Source organism: Macaca fascicularis, chromosome 11 (assembly GCF_037993035.2).
Source record: "Macaca fascicularis isolate 582-1 chromosome 11, T2T-MFA8v1.1".
Classification (NCBI taxonomy): Eukaryota; Metazoa; Chordata; class Mammalia; order Primates; family Cercopithecidae; genus Macaca; species Macaca fascicularis.
The window spans coordinates 76,825,930-76,852,622 of record NC_088385.1 but is presented as its reverse complement, the minus strand read 5'-3'; the positions used below and the strand labels follow the sequence as shown (position 1 = coordinate 76,852,622).

The 26,693-nt window shown below is 38.2% G+C and overlaps 1 long non-coding RNA gene and 1 pseudogene across 1 annotated transcript in view; one reads left to right on the top strand and one right to left on the bottom strand.

The window, feature by feature from the left end:
* The window catches only part of LOC135966271 (uncharacterized), a 43,626-nt gene extending 31,123 nt beyond the window's left edge, over positions 1-12,503 (top strand). The window contains exon 2 of the long non-coding RNA XR_010579498.1: positions 11,009-12,503. This is a non-coding gene — a long non-coding RNA (uncharacterized lncRNA). The remainder of the gene's footprint in view (positions 1-11,008) is intronic.
* Positions 12,504-15,452: 2,949 nt separating this feature from the next.
* LOC123567835 (small nucleolar RNA U3) lies at positions 15,453-15,589 on the bottom strand (annotated as a pseudogene).
* Positions 15,590-26,693: the final 11,104 nt, after the last annotated feature.

The window sequence follows — 26,693 nt, the reverse complement described above, 5'->3', positions numbered from 1 at the left end:
AGCTGACCAGTAACTTGAGGAAAATAATGTGAGCCATAGCAAAAGAGGTCCATTCTCAACTCAAACCCCATCCCATAATCACATTCATCATTAGCAAACTGCACAAAAGTCATCATTTCCTGAATGGGAGCAAAAACTTTCAGTCTCAACTTCTGTCTTGCAAATTCTCTTGAGGTCCACATGTGTTTCAGGCAGTTCTCTGTACCTAACATCATTTTTATCTACTGGAACAACAAAGCACCATGAAAGGTCTTTGTCACAACTTTCTTATCTCTCTGTTTCCTCTTCATGGTTCTCTGTTCCAATGAGTACCCTGGCTGCTTTTGTAAGTTTTTATCTATGTTTTTCAGGAGATTAGTTTTCTTTTTATCCGTTACTGTGGGTTGAGTCTTTAGGTTTTTCAAAATATAAGATTATATCATCAGCAAACAGGGACAATTGGACTTTCTCTTTTCCAGTTTGAGTGCCTTTTATTTCATTCTCTTGCCTGATTGCTCTAGCTAGGACTCTAGATATTGATTGCTCTAGCTAAGAATTCCAGTACTATGTTGAATAAGAGTGGTGAAAGTGGACATCTTTGTTTTGTTTACGTTCTTAGAGAAGACTTTTGACTTTTCCCCTATTCAGTATGATGTTAGTTACAGATTTGTCATATATGGTCTTTATTATTTTAGGTATGTTCCTTCTATGCTTGGTTTTTTGAGAGTTTTTATCATGAAGAAATGTTGAATTTTATTAAATGCTTTTTCAGGAATTTTGTGGCTATGTTAATCAGGAATCTTGTTTTTTTGTTGTGTCCTTGTCTGGTTTTGGTATCAGGTGATGCTGGCCTTGTCAAATGAATTAGAAAAAATTCCATCCTTTTTGATATTTTGTAATAGTTTCATAAGGATTGGTATTAATTTGTTGTACATTTGGTGTAATTTGACTCTAAATCCATCTGGTACAGGGCTTTTCTTTGTTGGGAGATTTTTGAAATTACTTATTCAATCTCACTACTCATTTTTAGTCTGTTCAGGTTTTCTATTTCTTCTTAATTCAATCTTGACAGGTCATATGTTTCCAGGAATTTATCCATTTCCTCTATGTTTTCCAGTTTGTCAGTGTATAGTTTTTCATAAGTCTCTGATGATCTTTTGTATTTCTGTGGTATCATTTGTAATGTCTCCTTTTTCATTTCTGATTTTATTTGGGTCTTCTTTCCTCTTTTCTTGGTTAGTACAGCTAGCAATTTATCGATTTTTTTTTTTTATCTTTTTGAAAAATCAACTTCACATTTCATTGATCCTTTGTATTTTTTTTTAGTCTCCATTTCATTCATTCCTACCTTGATCTTTATTATTTCTTTTCTTATGCTAATTTGGGGATTGGTTTGTTCTTGCTTTTCTAGTTCCTTGAGGTGAATTGTTTTATTGTTAATTTGTAATCTTTCGTGTGTGTATGTGTGTGTGTGTGTGTGTGTGTGTGTGAGACAGAGTCTCACTCTGTTGCCTAGAGTGGAGTGCAGTGACACAATCTTGGATCACTGTACTACAACCTCCGCCTCCTGGGTTCAAGCAATTCTCGTGCCTCAGCCTCTGGAGAACCTGGGATTGCAGGTGCGTGGTGCCATGCCTGGCTAATTTTTGTATTTTTAGTAGAGATGGGGTTTTGCAATGTTAGCCAGACTAGTCTCAAACTCCTGACCTCAAGTGATCCACTGCCTCAGCCTCCCAAAGTGCTGGGATTACAGGCATGAGCCACCGCGCCTAGCCTAATTTGTAATCTTTCTACCTTTTTGATGTAGGCAGTTGTTGCTATAAACTTCTCTCTTAGAACTGCTTTTGTCGTATCTTACAGTTTTGGTATGTTGTATTTCTATTTTCATTTGTTTTCAGAAATTTTTTGGTTTTATTTTGATTTTTTAATTGACCCTATGGTCATACAGGAACATATTGTTTAATTTCCATGTATTTGTATAGTTTCCAAAGTTCTCTTGGTATTGATTCCTAGTTTTACTCCATTATGGTCTTAGAAGACACTTAATATGACTTCAATTTAAAAAAAACCTGTTAAGGTTCCTTTTGTGTCCTAACATATGGTCTCTCCTGAAGAATGTTCATGTGATGATGAAAAAAATGTATATTCTGCAGCTGTTGGATAGAATGTTCTGTAAATGTCTGTTAGATCCATTTGGTCTAAAGTGCAGTTTAAATCCAGTGTTTCTTTTTTTATTTTCTGTCTATGTGATTTGTCTACTGCTGAGAGTGGGTGTTAAAGTCCCCCACTATTATTGTTTTGTAGTCTATCTCTCTTTATACCTAGTAATATTTGCTTTATGAATGTGGGTGCACAAGTGTTAGGTGCATATATATTTAGAAGTGTTATATCCTCTTTCTGCATTGATCCTTTTATCGTTATATAATGACATTCTTTGTATTTTGTATATTTTTTGCTGCTTTTGACTGAAAGTCTGTTTTATCTGATGTAAGTGTAGCTACTTCTGCTCACTTTTGGTTTCTGTTTGCATAGAATCTTTTTCTGTCCATCTACTTTCAGTCTATACATGTTTTTATTGGTAAGATGAGTTTCCTGCAAGCAGTGTATAGTTGAATAATATTTTTAAAATCCATTTGGCCATTCTGTATCTCTTAAGTGGATAATTTAATATGTTTGTATTCAAGATTATTGATATGTGAGGCTTTGTTCCTATCATATTGTTAATTTTTTCTGGTTGATTTATATATTCTTTGTTCTTTACTTTTTCTCTTATTGTTTGTCATTGTGTTTTGGTGGATTTCTGAGTAGTACCATGATTCTTTTCTCTTCTTCCTTTGTGTAATTGCTTTACCAGTGAGTTTTATACTTTCATGTGTTTTCATGATGTTAAATGTCATTCTTTCACTTCCAGGTTCAGCATTCCCTTGAACATTTATTGTAGGATAAGTCTAGTGGTAATAATTTCCTCAGCATTTGCTTCTCTGGAAAGATTTTATTTCTCCTTCATTTTTAAAGGATAAATTGGTTGTATATAGTATTCTTGGCTGATAGTTTTTTAAAAATTCACTTTGATTATATCATCTCATTCTCTTCTGGCCTGTAAGGTTTCTGTGGAGTGATTCACATAGTTTGATGAGGTTTCCATTATAGGTTACCAGATGTTTTTCTCTTCTTATTTTTAGGAGTCACTCCTTATCTTTGACTTTAGACAGCTTGACTATAAGGTACTATGGAGAAGACCTTTTGGCATTGTATCTGCCTGAGGTTCACTGAGCCTCCTTTATATGAATGTTTAAATCTCTTGCTAGACTTAGGAAATTTTCATCTATTATTTTGTTATGTAAGTTTTCTAATCTTTTCACATTTTCTTCACCCTTGGGAATGCCAATAGTTTAAATATTCTGTCACTTCATGTTGTCCCAAATGTCACGAAGGCTTTGCTCATTCCTTTTTAATCTGTTTTCTTTATTTTTACCTGCTGAATTGTTTCAAAAGACTTGTCTTCAAATTCTGAGAATTTTTATTCTGCTTGATCTAGTTTATTGTTGAAACTTTTACATGTATTTTTTATTTTCTACAATGAATTCTTCAGTTCCAGAATTTCTATTTAGTATCTTTTTTTTTTTTTATGTATCTTTTTGGTAAATTTCTGATTCATATTCTGAATTATTTTTCTGATTTCTTTGTATTGTTTTTCGGAATTCTCTTGTATCTCACTAAGTTTCTTTAAAATCAATATTTTGAATCCTTCATCTGGGATTTTGATTTTTTTTTTTAGCACATCAGAGTTGCAAAGTATATCTGGGATTTTGACCTTTTTAAAAATTAAGATATATTACTGGAGAATTATTGTGTTCCTTTGGAGGTCACATTTCTTTGATTTTTCATGTTTCCTTTGTCCTTACATTGACATCTGCACATCTGGTATAATAGTCACTTCTTCCTATTTTTACATTAATTTTATAGGGGAAAACCTTTTTTCCTATAGATGTATCTGTAGTGTTGGCTGGATAGGGCACTTTGGCTTTGATTCTGGGTGTGTGGAGTAATGTGGTCTCTGTATGATTTTTTTAGGTATAAAAAGTGTTAGCGGTATCTGTGATTTCCTTGGTAGGTTAGGGTGGTTTTTAGTGGAGTTTGTGGTGAAGTTGAGCTGGGACTGAGATGCCAGGTAGGCCAGTCTTCAGACCCTAGTGGTGGCAGGGGTGGGCTAAGAGTGCCTATCCTTATGCCTTATGGCAGTTTATGCTAGCACTGGTGTTGGCAGTTACCAGCAGACCAATTCTTGGGCCTTCTTGTGGCTTAGTCAGATGCCAGCAGTAGCAACAGTGGTCTGGGCAGATGGGCATGTTCTCAGACCCCTGGGAAACTGGTATGAGAGATGGGTGATGGCAGTAGCAGTGGTGGGACAAATCTCTAGGTCCCAAGCAGTGTGTGCTGATGTTGGAAGTGGCTGTGATGAGCTAGGTGGGCCAGTCTCTAGGCACACAGGTGGTGCTTGCGGGAAGGTGCCAGCTGAGGTGGTACTGGCCAGGAATTTAGGCCCAAATTCAAGACCCTGGAGCACTCAGGTACTCAGTGTGGTGAATTGGGTTGGGCCATCCCCAGGACTCTGGGCTATGCCATCTCTCTCAGAGCGGTAGGGATAAAGCCTTGCTGGGTAGGCTTGTGCTCAAGTTACCTAATGGTGAGAGCAAGCACTAGCCATGGTCAGCAGGAACAGAACAATTCTCAGGCCCCAGGTGGAGTGCTAAGTTGAAGGTCTGTAACAGCCTTCAGTGGCAGGGCCTCAGTTGGGGCATTCCTCAGTAACTATGGCCTTGCCTGTTGGCTAGGGAATGCTTGTCCCTCTCATGTCCCAGTCCCCATAGGCTTGCTACCCAGCTTTGATGGCCACAGCCTACACCTAGCTCATGTCCCTGCCCTGGTTGCAGGAGCCCCCATGCAGCTTGCAGCTCAGTCCCAATGGCAACCTGTTCTCTGTTCACATCCCAGTCTCAGTCCTGGCAGTATTCACTTCCCAGCCCCAGCAGCTGCAGCTCACTCCTAGCATGCTTCTCAGTCCTGGATGCAGGGGAACTCTCAGCAGACACCCTAGTCACAGCAGTGACAGCCTGAGTTTCCCTAATAACTCAGACCCAGTGCCACCAGACCCCAGGACAATGTGAAGTCTTCCAAAGGCTAGGTTTGAAAGTGGCACCTTGCTCTAGCCCTGTAGCTGCTTAGGTCTCAGAAAGGGTGTGGGACCCAGCACAAGCTCCCTCCCTGTAGCTGTTCCATCCCACGGTCTCCTGGCAGCTCTCTGTGTTAGTTTCAGGGCTTGGGAGTGTCAACGGGCTCTCTTGTGATGAGGATTGTATGATTCTATGGTGGGTCTGTGGGTCACTGGAAGTCTCTCACACTCTCTCCATGTTGGGAAGTCATTCCAACCTCCCAGCTGATCCCAGACAAGTTGGCTTCCTCTTTTGCTTCCTCTTCCTTGATGTTGGTGTTTCCTGTCACTTCTTTGTTGAATTCCAGTGTTCTCTCTTCAGTAAAATATTCAAAATACACTTATTTATACACTATTTTGATTCTTCTAAGTGGAGGAGGTAGGCATGCAATGCTTCTAGTCAGCCATCTTGAAGCCCCTCCTTGTCTTCCGTTTTTAAATGATTTATATGTAAGAGGTTGATATGGTTTGGCTCTGTGTCCCCACTGAAATCTCATCTCTAATTGTAATCCCCACAAGTTGACCTGGTGGGAGGTGATTGGATCATGGAGGTGGTTTCCCATGAACATGCCCATCTGCCCAGGCCACTGCTGCCACTACTGGCATCTGAGTAAGCAACAGGAAGGCCCAAGAATTGACCTGCAGGTGAATGCCAACATCAATGCTAGCATAAACTTCCTTACGGCACAAAGATAGGCACTTTCACGGGGGAAACCCATGGCTGTTCTCATAATACTGAGTCAGTTCTCATGACAGCAGACAGTTTTGAAGTGTGGCACCTCTTTGCTCTCTCTCTTGCCACCACGTAAGATGTGCCTTGCTTCCCCTTCGCCTTCTGCCATGATTGTAAGTTTCCACTGAGGTCTCCCAGCCATGCAGAACTGTGAGCCAATTAAACCTCTTTTGTTTATAAATTATCTAGTCTCAGGTAATATTTTTATAGCAGTGTGAGAATGGACAAATACAGAGGCTACAAAATAGTAACCATCAAAATTCTAAAAAAGTGGTCAAATTTTATCAGGTTGTATATAGAGAAAGGCAAGGAAATAGATAGAGATAGGAACATGTAAAAGTGAAAGGCAAGAAATAACCACAGAGGAGATGAGTTTTGAGTAATGGAAGAAAGTCTTTCTGTTAGATGTTAGTCTGAAAGACGGTTTTTTCTCTGCACTATCTAAAGCTAGTGAGAGTTATAGGGCTATCCTAAACACAATTAAATAAAACACTGTCAGACATTTTTCAGGAAGCTGTAATGAAGAATATTTTTATATAATGGGAACCTCTCCAATATTTCCTTAGGGCAAATCCACATTTGTGCAAAATTAAATAAGAACAGAAAACCTAGGGCAATAGAAAGTATGTTTTATGAAATCTATGTAGCTTGGTTTGAAAGTTATACTTTTAATGACTATGAAATAAGGCAGGCAGAGAGAATGAGAATTCTTGTCCAATTTGAGTATTAGTTTTGATCTATGGAATGGTTTGGACCCACTTAGATTATGATTCTGTAGAAGCTAATTAATGAAAAGACCCATCAGAAAAATTACCCAAAACTTGGAAATGAGGCAAAAATAAAAACAAAACAAAATGGTGACAGCATGACTTTCAGTATGAAACAGTAGAAAAGGCCACCCAAGGATTGTTCTTCTCAGTGCTACTGTAATTCTGTAATTATAGGCTCAGACTTAGTAAGTCACTCATTAACTGAGAGACTTTGTCAGGTAGAGATGGTGGTAATTTCTGTGGAACAGATGACTATAGAGATTTATGGCCTACTGGTCATTACCAGTTTATATCTAACCCAACAATCTTATCCTAACGTTTGTTTGTTAAATGTCCTATCAATAATCCAGCTGCTTAACTGCTCTTTCAACCTATCATAACATCTTACTGGTTCTCCCATAATTTTATATTTGCTTGAGAGTCATGGTTTTGCTTTTTGAAAATTATACTTTAACAAGAAGAGTCCATCCTCATTACTCAGATTTATTTTTTATTAATACCCATTGAAGTAGGATTGTTATTTCTATGTCACTTGCAATTTACCATGAATACTTATTCCTAATACTTGACTTATAATGCTATGTATACTTATGTATAATGCTATATATACTTATGACTTATAATGCTATGTATACTTATGTTAGTTAAATCTTCACAGAGATTTTATTGTTTTAAACTGGTGCTTGTGCAAAATAATCCTCAAAAATTTTATAGGTGAAATACTCAAATTTGGTGGATGCAATTAACATTTTCAGTCAGGCCTGTACTGCCCAGAGTAGACAAACTAAGTAAGCAGTGGCCAATTTAGTGCTGCAACTGAGTGAAGTTGACATCATCACAGATCCTTCTGTATCTGTCTTTTGTCTCATTCTCTTTTTATCATTCTTCTTTGTCTCATTCTCTTTTTATCATCTGTATACACTTTGCAGGATATTTTGAGACAGGTTTTTTTAAAGAACAGTTGAGTTGGCCAGTATTTTATATCTGTTTGCATGCCTTTGTTTTTTGCCATTCACTAAGGTGAATGGATACCAAATTGCTAACAGTATCATATACCCTGGGGTTCTATGCCAGATAGTGTTCCACTGATTTAAAAGAATATGGACTGCCATTTGACAAACAATGCTCATTAATGGATTACTCCATTTCTTATGCTAGAAGTTAATGACAGATAGTTGAAATTGTTTTGAATTATGAGGAAACTTTTTGATATGAATAAAGACTGATAGCAAAACATTCACTTACTGATCACATCTCACATATCTACATTCCATTAATTATGCATAAGGTGATGCTCATTGACTGAAGGTAATGTGTGTTTATTATGCTAATGTCCTGTGAAAATAACACCTTTTAAAATTCCCACCTCAAAGTATCCTGCATAACAGTTGAAGTGACAACTTGAGCTTTACCAGGGGGCTGTATCAACTCATCACTATTTTTTACTTTTGTAAAAAAAAAAAACCCAAGGTAGTTGAAATGTAAATACTCTAATTTTGCCTAATTATTGTATAACATCGTGTGCCTTATATTAACTGCTATCTCTTGTATATAAACCATTAGTCATCTTTCTGCAATGGCAAGAGAGAGTGTGTGCAGAGAGGCGAGGGTGGGAGGGGGGGACCACAAAGTTGCCATGTTATTGAAAAACAGCTAACGTTCCCTTTGTGTTTTATGTTTACTTTCTGTAGGCAAGTCAAATCATTGACAGGGTCTTGAATTCTTACGTCCCTCCAAAAGTCTCAAGACCTCTCACTGTGTCCTAACAGTTTAACCTTTTCTAAAAGAATTATCTGGCTTTTATCAGACACTAACAGATGCTTGAAGTGATGTTTGGCTAGTCAGTTAACATTTTCCTTCCAGATTTCCTTGTCTTGAAAAGGTGGTTATTGAAGTAGGTGATTGGGAAAATTCCTTTTAACTAAGCATTTTTGAATCTTTCATTTAGGCCTTGGTCTAATAATATCCAAGGATTTATAGGCTTTAACTAATTTGTAAGTTTTCTCTTAAAATAATAACACTGTACATTAGTGTCTATAAATCACTCCCAGCAATAGGCTTGTCTCTTCATACCTAACAATGTGTGGTGCATAGTAGGTGCTCAGTGTATGTTTGTTGTGAATTAATATATCCATCTATAAATGTTCAAACCTTCCTAGCTTAGGTTTTTTTTTTTTTTTTTTTTTTCAAGTATTGGAACAACAGTAGATGAGAAAAGCATTTGGCCTTCACACACTTTCCTTCTGGACATCAGTCAATTATGTCCATTATAGTGTGTGAAAAGAAAACAAATACTGGGGCCCCCAAATCATTGAGCTAAAGGGGAAAGTCAACTTGGGAACTGCTTAGGGCAAACCTGCCTCCCATCCTATTCAACGTCACCTCTCTGCTCACTGAGATAAATGCATATCTGATTGCCTTCTTTGGAGAGGCTAATCAGAAAGCCAGAAGAATGCAACCATTTGTCTCTTATCTACCTATGACCTGGATGCCCCTTCCTCTGCTTTGAGTTGTCCCGCCTTTCCCGTCCTAACCAATGTTCATCTTACATATCTTACATCTTACATGATTGATATCTCATGTCTCCCTAAAATGTGTAAGATCAAACTGTTCTCTGACCACCTTGAGCACATGTCGTCAAGACCTCCTGAGGCTGTGTCGTGGGCATGAGTCCTCAACCTTGTCAAAATAAACTTTCTAAATTAACTGAGACCTGTCTCACATATTTGGGATTCACAAATGGAAGAGTAATCATTTCTTAAGTGATCTGCAAAAGGTAAAATGTGGAAAGAGCACTAGATTTGGACAGAGAACTGGTTTCTAGTCTGGCTTTGCAAGTCAGTTTAACAATTTTTTTATCTGCAAAGCAAGAATAATATCTCATAGTGTTGTGATATATTTGAGGTACTTCATCATCTGCGAGGTGCTTTACAAATGTGAGATTTCTTCATTCTTTGATTAACTTATGTTGGGACTCAGAAAGCAATACACCCAAAGACTGACACTTTGACATACTGAGAGACCTTAGAAGCTGCGTTGGAATCATGGTCTCTCTAACCTTGTCTTGTTCCCCCACAGCCCCACCTCTGCCTGTGCATGGAGAGATTCTCTATGAAATTTCCTTATCAGACCAAAAAAGCTTCTTTCCACAAAAAAAAAAAAAAAAAAGCAATCGTCTTAAACGGACTCCTTAAGGATCTTATCAAATAACCAGGAAATATTAACACCCAGAGAGACTGAGAGTCTCCACGCCAGACAGATTTTTTTTTTTTTTTTTTTTTTTTTTTTTTGGAGAAGTGGTCTTGCTATGTCGCCTAGTCTGGAGTGCAGTGACTATTCATAGGTACCATCATAGTACTCTATAGGCTCAAACTCCTGGGCTCACTGCCAGCACACCTGGCTGAAGACTTTTCATCTGTTCTTTGAAAGGAAGCTCCAAGAGATTATTTGAATAACTTTATTTGCATAATAAGACAAACTTTGTTTCTGTGCAGCTCCACCTCCTGCCTCTCAGGTCCATGTATCTCTCCTCTATGGAAAAGGATAAATAACCTTCTGTCCTCTATTGGGTTATCGGATAATCATTTTCTTGTGAATCCCCCATGCCATGCATGTTAAAATAAAATTTTATATGCCTTTTCTCCTATTAATCTGCCTTTTGTCAGTTGATTTTCAGTGAACCTTCAGAGGGTAACAGAGAAATTTTCCCTTGGTCCCCTACACTTACACAACTCTACATACAAAATTAAATCTTTTTTTTTTTTTTTGAGATGGAGTCTCACTCTCCTGCCCAGGCTGGAGTGCAATGGCACAATCTCAGCTCATTGCAACCTCTGCCTCCTGGATTCAAGTGATTTCCTGCCTCAGCCTCCCAAGTAGCTGGGATTACAGGCACCTGCCACTATGCCCAGCTAATTTTTGTATTTTTAGTAGAGAGGGGGGTTTCACTATGTTGGCCAGGCTGGTCTCGAACTCCTGACCTCGTGATCCACCAGCCTCAGCCTCCCAAAGTGCTGGGATTATAGGCGTGAGCCCCCGTGCCTGGCCTTTAAATTAAATCTATTAATTCTTTTTTTTTTTTTTTTTTTTTGAGACAGAGTCTCATTTTGTCACCCCGGCTGCAGTGCAGTAACACAAACACAACTCACTGCAACCTTGACCTCCTGGGCTCAAGCAGTCCTTCCACCTCAGCCTCCCAAGTAGCTGGGACTACAGGTGCATGCCACAATGCCCAGCTAATTTTTAATTTTTTTTTCTAAAGACGGGATTTTGCCATGTTGCCCAGGCTAATATCTATTAATTCTTTTCCCCTAGGATTGAAGGAGAAAACTGGAAAGATTGATGGACTTATGCTAACACAACCAAGCCTAAAAACCAGAGCAGTTGTGACAAGGTTGAAGTTCATTCATCAGAAGTGAATGAGATGGAAGTATTCACCTCTATAATTATTTTCCTCACCTTAATAATGATGACTGACCAATTAGGCTGGTCATTGACATTCATTATAAAGATGGCCATAACAGATGTTATCAGCTCCACTAGAAGTAATTTAAAGAAAAAACAATATAGGACTGGAAGTTAGGATGCCTAAGTTTAGTCTCCTGCCAAAGAGAAGGCATGTGATTTAAGGTTAATCACTAGGCCTTTCTGAGCCCATTTCCACTTCTGTGAAATTATGGTTTGGAGTAAATGACTTTCATGTTTCTTATTTGGTGTCATTGTGATTCCTTTTCCAGCCATGCCTCCCAGTGATGGAGCTGAGGCAGGTATTTCCTTTGATTACATTTTTTTATTACATTTTTATATCTCAAATTTATCTGGAACACCGTTTTAAACTGTTTCTTATTTTATGCCTACTGATCATTGCATTTTAGGTTACCCAGAATACCAGTACTGGCTTTTATGATTTGATGTTTGAAAGGATGCTTCCAAAGGAAATTTAAAGAAACTGATAATTAAATTTATCAGTTCAGGGAATAAATTAGGCAGGTTCTTTTAACAACAAAAATGATGTTCTCAACACAGTCTAAATTAATAATAAGCCAAAATGTTCATATTCTAAGATTATGCGTATCTAAACCATAGAATGAGACTGCTGATTTAATTAAACCAGATCAAATAAGAAGGTTTTTCTTCAATAACACATCATCACTCAAGCTTAAAAATATTTTGAAAGTGAGATAACACCACATTCTAACCTCATCTTTACAGAGAAGAATTTTGCTTAGGGGAACAAAACAAATATGCTACATCTTGACTTTAAAACTGATAAGGCGAGTGAACTGTCTTCTAAAGAAACTGAAGAAAGTGCTCTCCCTTGAAATGTTTAAATGTTAACCTGGTGAGGCTATTTATAAATCAGTCTTAAGGAACTAAATTGAATCAGAGCCTCCTTATAATGTCACATACCTTGTCACCATTTACTCATTTACCTGTCAACCTTCCTTGGCTGCCACAAAGGCCAAAGAAGCAACAAGTAAAAACTTAGAGCAATGCCTTGAGACCAGAAGATTTTCTGGAGGTAGGATCAAGCAGGTTGGGGGCTGAATACTGGGTCTCTGCAGCTGGCTACCTGCAGCAGCTATGCTAGTGTCTACTGTATTGAGTACATTGCTACTGGTATGAAATCAAGGTATGGTTAGCAAGAAATAGGAGGAAATGGCTTCTGGTTAGGCAACAAACACTGTCTTTCATACATATTATCCAACATACCCACAACTGATTGATTTCCTCTGAATGAGTACCTGTTCAATCATGATTTCTAACCTTTACTCCTTTTCTTATAAGCTACAGAACCCCTGAAGAAAAAGCAATCTATGCAAAATAGAAAACAAAACAAAACAAAAAACTAACAACTTCTTTCACTTGAGCATTCTAATATGGGAGACCAGAATATGCCACCCCAAAATATAAAGGATTGTTGAGCTGAAGACAATTAAGAGGATACAGGAAAGCTCTCTGCCCTCCTTCTATAAGCCTAAAAGCAAGACATAGATTTACAAAGACAAAAGAAAGATATTCGGCCTGTGGCTCACCCCAGTCCCTCCATCCTTTCCCCAACCCTCTTCTACCAGGGAGAACAAAGGTTTAAACTTTGTCAACCACTGAAGACAATTTGTCATCCCAGAGAGGTATCAGTGGAATCTACATTTATCAGTTTTACTAACTAGAATTTATCAGTCAATTTTTTACTTTTCCACAAATTTTAGCACCTAAAAACTCAAAGTCCTTTTCCTTTGTCTTGTCATGTCTCTAAAAATTTACTTTCCTTTCTTGAAGATGCTATTTAAACTGGAAGTCAAAGCCACCTCTAGGAGAACTACTTATTTTCTGGATGTCTCCCATGTAAATATATAAAATATACATGTTAATAAACTTCTGTCTTTTCCTTGTTCATCTGTCTTTTGTAACAGGGATCTGTTCCAACTAAGAACCTATGGGAGTTATTATTGCCCTACAGGTAACTGCAATGGAATCATAAAACTCTGCAGAACAGTTTGTAAACCATTTTTCTAGTTGATCAGTTTCTCTGAAATTATGACAGCCAAAAAGAAAGATATAATTTAGGGCTAGTTTTGCAAGCACAGAATTGATCTATCAGCTTACTGTTCTATATCTGGTAGATTTTTTTAAAACTCACTTTCTGTTCATCTACACATCAGATTAACCAAACTCTTCATTACCTCGGTAAACTTACCCATAAAGCCCACAATGCTGAAGACCAAGGCTGGGAGGTTATTCTCTAGTATATGTTACATGTCTGCTGTGCCAGTCTAGTTAGTATTTACTAAGACTCAGTTGTGCTTCCCTAAGCTGTTGTACTTATAATAATGTACTTTGAATATTATATAAACAAAAGCATATGAAAATAAAAGTGTTATTGTTTTATGAAAATCTAGTAGACAAAAGTTAACCAGAACTAAATGTAAAAGCTAAAACTCTAAAATATGTAGATGAAAATGTAGGAGACAATCTTTGAGACCTTGGGATAAGCTAACATTTCTTAGATGGGACACAAAAAGCACAACTATACAAGAAAAAAACCCCAATAAATTGGACTTCATCAATGTGAAAAACTTTTAATATTCAAAAGAAAATGAAAAGGCAAGACATGAACTGAGAGAAAATATCTGCAACATATATGCCTGATATAAGAAATATCCACAATAATAGAGAATAAGTAAAGAACTCATACACACAATAATAATGAGATAAACAACTCTATTTTTAAAAAATTAATCAAAAGCGTTGAACAAATTGGTAAATGGAGGATAGATGGTAAGACCTGGTTTCCCATTATTGGAGAGGAAAGTTACAAATCAGAAAGAAGAGAAGGCTAGAATGACCCCTGTGGTGCTGGATTACTGTTGGAGATACCAGTCTGTATTGGCTTAATATATATACAAATGGATACATACAGAAATAATGAGAGATCTCTGCACGTCAGTGAGTTAGTATACATAATTACCTAGCTCTCTTTGCTAAGAGGTCTTAAAGGTAATGATGTTTCTGTAACACTAAGTAGTCCCAGTGCCCAAATCTTGGATTCTAAATCTTATTCTCCAAAGAACCAGGGCTCCTTGGAGAAATGGCTGATTCTAGTACTGGGACACAGAAAATATAAGATGAGCTTGGAACATCTTGTAGTGCCAGAAAGTAGCGAAGGTGCTCCTTCCTTAACCCCTCCAGAAAAGGGCAGGGTCCTGTATAAGGGACACAAGAGTCAAACTGAAGAAATACCTGATGTCTAAAGTTGGAACAATTTGATCAATAAAATAAATATAGTAAAGGCATATAACCCAAAGGATAAAATAAATAGTCATGTGTCTATACTGATATAAATCAATGACTGAATAAATAATGTAGGGAAAGAGACAAATCTTTATTACAGAATTCCAAACAATATATGTAGGTCCCCTTCCTCCAGGGGGTGTAGCTTAGTTCTTCCCCTGCCTCCTTTCTGAGTGTGGGCTTGACTTAGTGATTCACTCCAAGGAATAGAGTATGGAAAGAGAAAACAGTAACTTTACAATGGAAAAGCCTGTAAACACTACCTTAACCAAGTGATGAAGATTAACATCACGGGTAATGTCACATGAATATCATATGCCCCCTAATATAATGCAATGAAAAAGGCACTTCATCTCTGTGTTATTCATTTCAAAACTCCATAACCCCATCCCAACCAAAATAAAAACATCAGACAAACACAATTTGAGGGACATTATACAAAATACCTGACTAGCAGTCCTTAGAACTTTCAAGGTTATGAAAAACAACTAAAGCCTAAGAAACTGTCAGAAACCAGAGATGACTAAGGAGCCATAACAACTAAATGCAATGAAGTATCCTGGATGAGATTTTAGAACAAAAAAGGCAAATTAATGGAAAACCTGGTGACATTCAAATAATGTCTTGACCTTAGTTAATCATAATATACTTAGGTCTATTTCTTACAAATGTACTATCATAATGTAAGTGTATAACAGTAAGGGAAACTAAAACTGGGTGAAGGGTCTAAGGGTACTCTCTGCACCATCTTACAACTTTTGCACAACTATAAATTATCCCAAAGTAAACAGTTGATTTTTTCAAACTCATAACCAAAAATATAATTACTCATTTAATCAATATACTACCTTAAAGCCAAAAAGTGGCAAACACTGGAAAACACTGAAAAATATTTGACAAATAGAGTAAGATATAGAAGAGAACACTATTCAAGAAAAGTCAGCTTTGGAAGCCAAAATTAAAACAGAGCACTCAGACTTTGTTCCCTCCCTCTTACCTCATGCAAAGGGAGAGAAACGACTCCTCCTAGTATTCAATACTCTATATGGTAGGGTTTGTTCTCTAGTAGGAAACTATAGAAATAATCTCCAAAAGTATAGCCTTGATCCTAACCCTACAGCCCTTGCTGGGTCCCCAGGAAAAAAATATTGAACCGCTGGCAATTTTTTTTCAGGTCACGGGTCACTAGCTTTTGCAAATATAATCTATGAAGTATAGATTCTATTGTTCTTTCAAATGCAAATATTCCAAACACCATTTTAACTTATAAAATTTCCAGAAATTCTTCAAAATGATAATGGGCCTAATTATCACGTGGTTTCTCTTCTGACCCAATCACATGCTGTACTTGCTAGTCTGTGACTAGGGCAGAGAGAAATTCTCATCCCAGTTGCACCAGACAGAATTGTGTAGGAGTTTGGGTTTGCAGCTGCAATATGCTAAGGAAAAGTAGCAGGGGCCACTAGTCAGAGCTGTCTGGAGACCAGGTTTTGTATGACTTGTGTATTCTGCAATTCAAAACAACAGAGGCTGGGCACGGTGGCTCACACCTTTGAGCCCAGCACTTTGGGAGATGGAGGTGAGGAGGATTTGCTTGAGCCCGGGAGTTCAAGACCAGCCTGGGCAACATAGAGAGATGCCATCTCTCCAAAAAAAAAAAAAAAATATATATATATATATATATATATACACACACACACACACACACACACACGCACACACATAAACAAAAACAACAACAGAGAGAGAAATAGGGAGGAAGGGAAGAAAGAGAGAAAAAGCAATATGCAATCTTAATACCATATAATCACAATTACAAACACCATTGTTTACTGAATGCATCCTCAATGTCAGTGCTAGATGTTGTATATCAGCTGTCTGGTCTGATTCTTGAAATAACTGAATGAGAAGAGTATAATTATTTTCCCCATGTTGTAGATGGTGTCTGAAAGAGATTGCATAATTTGTCCGTATGTGGCAGAACCACAGCTGGAACTGTGACACTAAATCAAATAATCTTTCTAGTAAGGAAAAGTGGTCTTTCTCAGAGGTCTACTCTCCATTTAAACCCATTTTTCTAATAACACACTAAACTTGTCATCATCAAAAACAAACAAAAAAAGTCAAAAGATTTGGACACTTGATCAAAGAGTATATGCAGATGTCAAAGAATATATATAAACAGATACATAACATTAGTCATCAAGGAACTGCAGATTAAAACCACGTGAGATACCATCACACATTCACTAGAATTGCTAAAATAGAAAGGATCATTGGCAAGAATTGATGAGGATGTAGAGCAACTGAAACGCTGGTTCATTGCTGGCGGGAATGCAAAATCGCACAACCAACTTAGAAAAAGATTTTGGCAGTTCCTTAAAAGGTTAAAAGCACACCTACCATACAACCTAGTCACTTTACTTTTAAGAACATGGAAGTCCATACCAGGATTTACCCGTAAATGTTCATAGTAGCTTTGTTTGTAGTAGCCAAAAACTGAAAACAATCTAAACGTCTATCAGCAAGTGAGTGTATAAAACAATTGTTCTAAGTTAATACACCAGTATATTACTCTAATAAAAAAGGAATGAATTACTGATACATGCAAAAACATAGATACTCTCAAAAGCATTATGCTAAGTGAAAAAGTGGACCCAGAAGACTATATTCGATATTCTTCTATTTATATAAAATTATAGAAAAGACAAAACTAGAGTTATAGAAAGCACTAGTTCCAATCAGTAGATTCCAAGGGCTGGGTAATGGGAGAGGAGATTGACTGTGCAAGGGTACAGGAGAAATTTAGGTGGGGGATGGAAATGTTCTACACCTTGATTGGAATAGTGGTTAAATAGGTGCATGCATATGTCAACATTCATAGAGTCTTCCACTTAAAACTGACAATTTTAACTGTACGTAAAATATTTCTTTAAAAAGTAAGTTACATGGTTGAAAAGACTCAACAAGTAACTAAAAAGTAGCCGTCAAAATGAATTGCTAATTAGACAATTATAAAAGATTAATAAATATAAAAATTTGGGAAAAATTTACACTCACATAAAATAAATTTGCATGAACCTTTAAATTCCTAACACAATTTAGAGAAATCAGAACTGGAAGTCAGCGATGTCGTGTTATGGGTGGAAGATGAAAGAAAAATTATTCTGAACTCTATTTCATGTACTAGTAAAATAAGGCTTTGGCCCTATATTACAAAATTTGGTGGGAAAATATCCACTAAGTGTTTTAAATTTATAAAATACTTAGGCCGGGCGCGGTGGCTCAAGCCTGTAATCCCAGCACTTTGGGAGGCCGAGGCGGGTGGATCACGAGGTCAGGAGATCGAGACCATCCTGGCTAACATGGTGAAACCCCGTCTCTACTAAAAATACAAAAAACTAGCCGGGCGCGGTGGCGGGCGCCTGTAGTTCCAGCTACTCAGGAGGCTGAGGCAGGAGAATGGCGTGAACCCGGGAGGCGGAGCTTGCAGTGAGCCGAGATTGCGCCACTGCACTCCAGCCTGGGCGACACAGCGAGATTCCGTCTCAAAAAAAAAATAATAAAATAAAATAAAATACTTAACATATATCCTAGTTTTTATGATCCCCTACCTCATCCCCTATTTCGACCAGCTATTAATCCATATCATAACAGCTAAGGGGCTTCTACTGAACCATTTTTCTCTGAGACTCTATAGCCTTTTTCTTCCCTCTACCTGGACCCCTTGACTGCCACCTCTGTTGCTAGTCTTGTTAAGGTTTCTACCACCAGCAGACAGGCAAAAGAGGTTAAGAAACTGCAACCCAAACCTTTAGGATGCCACAATGTTGGCTTATTATATCTTCCTGGCTTTTTCAGGGATTTTTAGGTTGAAAGAAAAAAACAAAAACAAAAACAGCAAAACCCCCACCATAACCACTACTCCAATTAGATCAAATTATGAGTAGGATTGCCAAAAGTTCAGCTGGGCCTCAAGAGAACAGGAAAATGGTCTACACAATTGGGTCTCCCAAGAACTTATCAGACAGCTTCTCTCTCTGCCTCTCATTCTTCTGTGGTCATGTGGTCTTGATTATCTCACCCAAAGCTGCTACATTCTCCGACTTTTCTCATGAGTGGCTTTTTCTGCTTATAAAACTGCATGTATACGGTTGAAAATGGCCACCAGCCCTAAGGCCACATCAGCTTAGAGCTCGGTGCCCACACCTATCTAACTAAGTTTCTTTATCTCTTAGATCCAGTTCTTCACAGAGAATCAAATTGACATTTTTTGGGTTAGCTGAGTCTGGGGATCAGGGATTACTTATGTAAACAGCGCTGTTGGACAGGCAGCTTCACAGGCATGTGACCTGTGCAGTTGCCCAGGGTCCTGGGCTCAGAAGAGATCTGCATACTCAGTTTAATGTTCAGCTGTCACTCTAATGAAATTCTTAATTTTGGAACAAGGGGTGCTGCATTTTCGCTTTACACAGGGCCCCATAAATTATGGACCTGATTCTGCTGATATGGGGCAAGACTCATTGGTATAGGCAGATTTTCTTATCAGAAGATGTTGGCAGATAGGGAATATTTGGTATATCCATAGTCTTGGTTTTCATAACCAGGCTTCTGTCTTTTTTGTACTCATATCCTTGCTTAGTACATCATTTGTCTAATAGGCAAATTAGGAACAAATTGGCTCCTAATAGGTGCTAACATCTGTTCTAGGCATTGGAAGTATTTGGTGTACAAGACAGATATAGTTTCTTCTGTCATGAACTTAGTGACAAGCCAAGTTACTCAGTCCTAGCGTTACGACTTTGCTCAATTCCTTCTCAAAAAACTGACATTCTGCCCATAACTTCTTTCCTGAAGCTTCCTGTCTGCTCTAGTTGTTACTCAGGCAGTGTAACTGAAAAGCATGCTGAGACCTTAGTGGCAGAGACTGGTAGGGAAAAGAAGCTGGTAATAGGATTAGCGGATTTGCCGGGCTGAAGTCTATTTTTTTTTTTTTTTTTTGGCCTTACTTTAACCACACTGAGTCCCTATAGACTAGTCAGCAGTCTAATATGGTAAGTCCAAAAGGTATAGTAAGCTTGCTTCCAGCTGTCATTAGTACTCAAGTTAGTTTTATCTGATAGGAAGTGGGAGTCCAAAGCCAGGGAGTAATAAAACTCATTCGAGCAACAACATCGTGGTTGTAGGTCCTGGATTTATTCTGTGGCAAGAACTCTAGCCAGGAGCTGAGAATATAAGAAAACAAGGCCCAGCTTTCTTCCTTTCTTTTTAAATAACTTTTCTTTTATGTTCAGGGGTACACACGCAGATTTGTTATATAGGTAAATTGCATGTTACAGGGGTTTGGTGCACAGCTTATTTTATCCTCCGGGTAACCAGCATAGTACCTGATCATTTTTCAATCCTCACTCTCCTCCCACCTTCCTTCCAGCTCAATATTTATTGTTTCCTTCTTTGTGTCCTTATGTACTCAATCTTTAGCTCCAACTTATAAGTGAGAACATGCAGCATTTGGTTCTGCCTGCCTGCCTGCCTGCCTGCCTTCCTTCTTTCCTCCCTCCCTGCCTGCCTCCCTCCCTCCTTCCCTCCCTCCCTCCTTCCCTCCCTCCCTCCTTGTCTCTTTCTTTCTTTCTCTTTCTTTCTTTCTCTTCCTTCCTTCCTTTCTCTCTTTCTTTCTCTTTCTTCTTTCTTCTTTCTTCCTTCCTTCTCTCTTTTCCCTTCTTTCTTTCTCTTCCTTCCTTCCTTTCTCTCTCTTTCTTTCTTTCTCTTTCTTCTTTCTTCCTTCCTTCTCTCTTTTCCCTTCTTTCTTTCTCTTCCTTCCTTCCTTTCTCTCTCTTTCTTTCTTTCTCTTTCTTCTTTCTTCCTTCCTTCTCTCTCTCTTCTTTCTTTCTTTCTTTCTTTCTTTCTTTCTTTCTTTCTTTCTTTCTTTCTTTCTTTCTTTCTTTCTTCTTTCTTTCATTTGTTCGTTCATTCTTTCTTTCCTTCTTTCTTTCTCACTCTGTCACCCAGGCTGGAGTGCAATGGTCACATTTCAGCTCACTGCAACCTCCACCTCCTGCATGCAAGCAATTCTCACACCTCAGCCTCCCAAGTAGCTGGGATTACAGGCGCCTGCCACCATGCCTGGCTAATTTTTGTATTTTTACTGGAGATGGGGTTTCACCTTCACCATGTTCCCCAGACTGATCTTGAACTCCTAACTTCACACGATCCCACCTGCCTCGGCCTCCCAAAGTGCTGGGATTACAGATGTGATCCACCGTACCCAGCCAGTGTTTGGTTTTCTGTTCCTATATTAGTTTGCTTAGGATAATGGCTTCCAGCTCCATCCATGTTTCTGCAAAGGACCCGATCTCATTGTTTTATGGCTGCCTAATACTCCATGGGGTATATGTACCACATTTTCTTTATCCAGTCTACTGTTGATGGGCATTTATGTTGATTCCATGTCTTTGCTATTGTGAATAATGCTGCAATGAACATACACACGCATGTGTCTTTATGGTAGAATGGGTATATACCCAATAATGAGATTGCTGGATCAAATGGTAGTTCTCTTCTAAGTTCTTTGACAAATCACCACACTGCTTTCCACAATGGCTGAACTAATTTGCATTCCCACCAGCCATGTGTAAGTGTTTCCGTTTCTCTACAACCTCACCAACATCTGTTATTTTCTGACTTTTTAGTAATAGCCATTCTTACTGGTGTGAGATGGTGTCTCATTGTGGTTTTCATTTGCATTTCTCTAATGATTAGTGATGTTGAGCATTTTTTTCATATTCTTCTTGGCCACATGCATGTCTTCTTTTTTAAAGGGGCTGTTCATGTCCTTTGCCCACTTTTTAATGGGTTTGTGTGTGTGTGTGTGTGTGTGTGTGTGTTTTCTGCTTATTGATTTGTTTAATTTCCTTATACATTCTGGATATTAGATCTTTGTAGGATGCATAGTTTGCAAATATTTTCTCCCACTCTGTAGGTTGCCTGTTTACTCTACTGATAGTTTCTTTTGCTGTGCAGAAGCTCTTTGGTTTATTAGGTCCCATTTGTCCATTTTTGTTTTTGTTGCAATTGCTTTTGTAGTCTTCATCATGAAATCTTTACTAGGTCCTATGTCCGAGATGGTATTTCCTATCTTCCAGAGTTTTTGTAGTTTTAGGTTTTACATTTAAGTCTTTAATCCATCTTGAGTTGATTTTTGTATATGATGTAAGTAAGGGGGTGCAGTTTCAATCTTCTGCAAGTAACTGTCCAGTTGTCCCAGCATCATTTACTGAGTAGGGAGTTCTTTCCCCATTGCTTGTTATTATGGGCTGTATTGAAGATCAGATAGTTGTAGGTGTGCAGCTTTATTTCCGGGTTCTCTATTCTGTTCTATTGGCCTATGTGTCTGTTTTTGTACCAGTGTCATGCTGTTTTGGTTACTGTAGCCTTGTAGTATAGTTTTAAGTTGGGTAATGTGAGGCCTCCAGTCTTGTTCTTTTTGCTTGGGATTACCTTGGCTATCCAGGCTTTTTTTGCTTCCATATGAATTTTTAAGTAGTTTTTTTTTTTTTTTTTAAATTCTATGAAGAATGTTATTGGTTGGTTGATGGAAATAGCATTGAATGTGTACACTGCTTTGGGGAGTATGACCATTTTAACAATATTGATTCTTTCTATCCATATCCATGAAAATTTTTCTATCTGTTTGTGTCATCTCTGATTTCAAGATTGAACCAGGAAGAAATTGAATCCCTAGACAGATCAGTAGTGAGTTCCAAAATTGAATCAGTAATAAAAAGCCTACAAACCAGAAAAAGCCCAGGATCAGAGGAATTCATAGCCAAATTCTACCAGATGTATAAAGAAGATCTGGTACCATTCCCAGTGAAACTATTCCAAAAAAAGGAGGAGGAGGTACTCCTCCCTAACTCACTCTATGAAGCCAGTATCATTCTAATACCAAAACCTGGCAAAGACACAACAAAAGAAGAAAACTTCAGGCTAATATCTTTGATAAACATTGATGCAAAAATCCTCAACAAAATACTAGTAAACCAAATCCAGCAGCATATAAAAAAGCTAAGCCACCACCGTCAGGTAGGCTTTATTGTTAGGATGCAAGTTTGATTCAACATAAGCAAATCAATAAATGTGATTCACCACATAAACATAACTAAAAAAAGAAAAAAACACAGGGTCATCTCAATAGATGCAGAAAAGGCTTTTGATAAAATTCAATATCTCTTCATGATAAAAACCCTCAACAAACTAGACATTGAAGGAACATACCTCAAAATGATAAGCTGTCTATGAAAAACCCACAGTCAACATCATACCGAATGTGGAAAAGCTGGAAGCATATGAGTGTAGGTGTCTTTGTGGTAGAATGATTTATTTTCCTTTAGGTATATATTCAGTAACGAGGTTGCTGGGTCTAATGGTAATTTTTAGTTCTTTGAGATATCTCTAAACTACTTTCCACAGTGGCTGAATAAGTTTACATTCCAACCAACAGTGTATAGGCATTCCCTTTTCTCTACAACTTTGCCAACATTCATTATTTTTTGAATTTCTTTTTTTTTCTTTTTTCTTTTTATGATAGGGTATCACTTTGTCACCCAGGCTGGAGTGCAGTGGCAAGATCTCAGCTCACTGTAGCCTCGACATTCCAGGCTCAAGAGATCCTCCCACCTCAGCTTCATGAGTAGCTGGGATTACAGGCACGTGCTACCATGCCCCACTAATTTTTTTAATTTTTATTTTTTGTAGAGATGGGGGTCTCCCTATTTTGCCCATACTGGTCTCAAATTCCCGGGCTCAAGCAATCCACCCACCTTGGCCTCCCAAAGTGCTGGGATTACAGTTGCGGGCCACCACACCCAGCCTTTTTTGACTTTTTAATAATAACCATTCTGAGTGGTGTGAGATGGTATTTCATTGTGGTTTTGATTTGCATCTCTCTGACGATTAGTGATTTGGAGCATTTTTTCATATGCCTGTTGGCTGCTGTATGTCTTCTATTGAGAAATATCTGTTCAGATACTTTGCCCACTTTTTAGTAGGATTATTTGTTTTTAATCTTGTTGATTTGTTTAAGTTCCTTGTAGATTCTGGACATAAGTCCTTTGTCAGATGCATAGTTTGCAAATATTTTCTCCCATTCCCTGGTTGTCTGTTTACTCTGTGATAGTTTCTTTTGCAGAAGCTCTTTAGCTTACTTAGGTCCCATTTGTCCATTTTTTTTGTTGTTGTTGTTGCATTTGCTTTTGAGAACTTACTCATCAATTATTTACCTAAGCCAATATCCAGGGGAGTATTTCCTAGATTTTCTGCTAGGTTTTGTTTTTTTGTTTTTTGTTTTTTGTTTTTTTCACCCAGGCTAGAGTGCAATGACATGATCTCAGCTCACTGCAACCTGTACCTCCCAGGCTCAAGAAATTCTCCTGCCTCAGCTTCTTGAGTGACTGGGACTACAGGCAAATGCCACTGCACCCAGCTAATTTTTGTGTTTTTTGTAGAGACAAGGTTTTGCCATGTTGCCCAGGCTGGTCTCAAACTCCTGAGCTTAGGTGACTCACCTGCCTTGGCCTTCCAAAATACTGAGATTGCAGGCATGAGCCATGGCACGCAACCTCTTCTAGGATTTGTATAGTTTGAGGTCTCACATTTAAGTATTTAATCCATCTTGACTTCATTGTTGTATATAGTGAGAGGTAGGGGTCCAGTTTCATTTATTTGCATATGGTTAGCCAATTTTCCCAGCACAATTTGTTGAATAGAATATCCTTTTCCCATTGTTTATTTTTGTCGGCTTTGTTGAAAATCAGTTGGTAGTGTGTGTCTTTACTTTAGGGTTCTCTATTCTGTTCCAATGGTCTAATTTTTTAATGGACTCTTTTAAAGAGCAAAAGGTTTTAATATTGATGAAGTCTAATTTATGAATTTTTTTCTTTGATGATTAGTGTTATTTTTCTACTGTTTATGAAATTGCAGAGGCCAAAGCAACTCTATCTTGGAAGCTAATCTACCATGTTGACTTCTGACCAACCCTTGTTTCAGGAATGTCTCTGAAATTTCTAGTTTATCTATTGTTCCTTGTTTAAGATCATGCATTTACTGTATGTAAATCCTGCCTGTAGAGCAAATCAATCCTGGCAAACTTGTACTTACCTTAAATCCTGCCCTTAGGGGAAATTCCAACCCAAGCACCTGTGCCCCTTCATTATGGGTCTGGGGGATAATAGTAAGAGAGGAGAAAGGAAGAAACTGGTGAGGCAGGCGGTGAGGGTGGGTCCTTGGTTGAATTCTTTCAAACGAAAAAACAGCCTGCAGGCACAGATAAGGGAACTTGCACGGGGCGGGGGGAGGGGGGGGTAGGGGGTGGGGAGGGGGTGGCTTGCCTAAGACATGCCCACAGCCACACAGATAAGAAAGACTACACGGGCGACTTACCTAGTCATGCCCGCAATGAAAAATTCTGTCCCCTGGCACATGCACAGTAAAGGGAAAAAAGCAACATGGAGTAACTCAAGCTAAGGGCCGACATGCTCGTTAGGAGGACAGGGTGGAGCTACCAGACATTCACCCCTTATGCAAATAAGATGCCCAGCCCTCATCAGTTTTTTTTTTTTTTTTTTTTTTTTTTTGAGACGGAGTCTTGCTCTGTCGCCCGGGCTGGAGGGCAGTGGCCGGATATCAGCTCACTGCAAGCTCCGCCTCCTGGGTTTACGCCATTCTCCTGCCTCAGCCTCCCGAGTAGCTGGGACTACAGGCGCCCACCACCTCGCCCGGCTAGTTTTTTGTATTTTTTAGTAGAGACGGGGTTTCACCGTGTTAGCCAGGATGGTCTCGATCTCCTGACCTCATGATCCGCCCGTCTCGGCCTCCCAAAGTGCTGGGATTACAGGCTTGAGCCACTGCGCCCGGCCATCAGTTTCTTATAAAGGCCTTTACATTCAACTGTAAGAATGGCAACCCTCTTCCAGGTACCCTCTCCACAGCAGAGAGCTTTCTCCTTTGACTTACTAAACTTTTGCTCCAATCTCACTCTTGGTGTCTGCACTCCTTAGCTTTCTTGGTCATGAGACAAAGGACTCTGGGTACTACCTCAGACAATGAGAGATTGCTACATTGTGGTGCATTGGCGAAACTGTAACTATAGTGTAGGAATCCATCATCTTGTCTTGCCACTCACTGCCTGAGACACAAACATGGATTCTGTTCATAAGTTCCTATTAAATGTTTCTTTCTGACAAACTGCATTCATCAGTGTCTTTCTTTGGCCTCTCAGCTTTCTTTGACTTTGGGATAGGTTTGCATAGGCCTGCCCACTGTGAAACAGAAATGTTTATGTACTTTCAGCTCATAAATGTTTTGTTTTCTTCTAGAATTGTAATAGTTTCACCATTACACGTTGTTCGTGTACTTCAAGTTCATTTTTGTGTAGATAAGGTCAGGGTCAAAGTTCTTTTTTCCCCCTGTATGTATAGGTAATTGTTTCAGCACCATCATTGAATAAAAATAATAAAAAATAGTAAGTGTAGGCTTTTTAGTACGAATTGAATTTTGGAACTTATTATTGGTTTGTGCAAGAATTCAACTTCTACCTGCTTCAATCTTGGGAGGTTGAATATTTCCATGAATTTATCCATTTCTATGAGGTTTTCTAGCTTGTTTGCACAGAGGTGTTTGTAATAGTTGCTGATGGTTTTTTTGTATTTCTGTGGTGTGAGTGGTAACATCCCCTTTGTCATTTCTGATTGTGCTTATTTGAACCATCTCTCTTTTTTTCTTTATTAGTCTAGGTAGCAATTTATTTATCTTATTACATCTTTCAAATAACCAACTCCTGGATTTGTTTATCTTTTGTATGGTTTTTTTGCATATCAATTTCCTTCCTTTCCTTTGGAAGCTGGGAGAAAGAAGAACATATTATAGAAAAAGTTAAAGAGCATTTTAAAAGTTTAACCTATTTCATAATTTAGTATAGGACATCTGTGGTACTCACTCATTGTTTTTTATAATACTACCTTCAATCATAATTCTGTTACAATTCATTTTTTTGAAGGTAATATTTTCCCAAAAATTTAAAAATAAACTTTACTAAGAAATAATTTACATACTATAAAATGCAACAACTATATGCATACACTTCAATGCATTTTGACAAATGAATACTGCCTATGTAACCAGTAACATAAGATACAGAATATTTCTATCACCC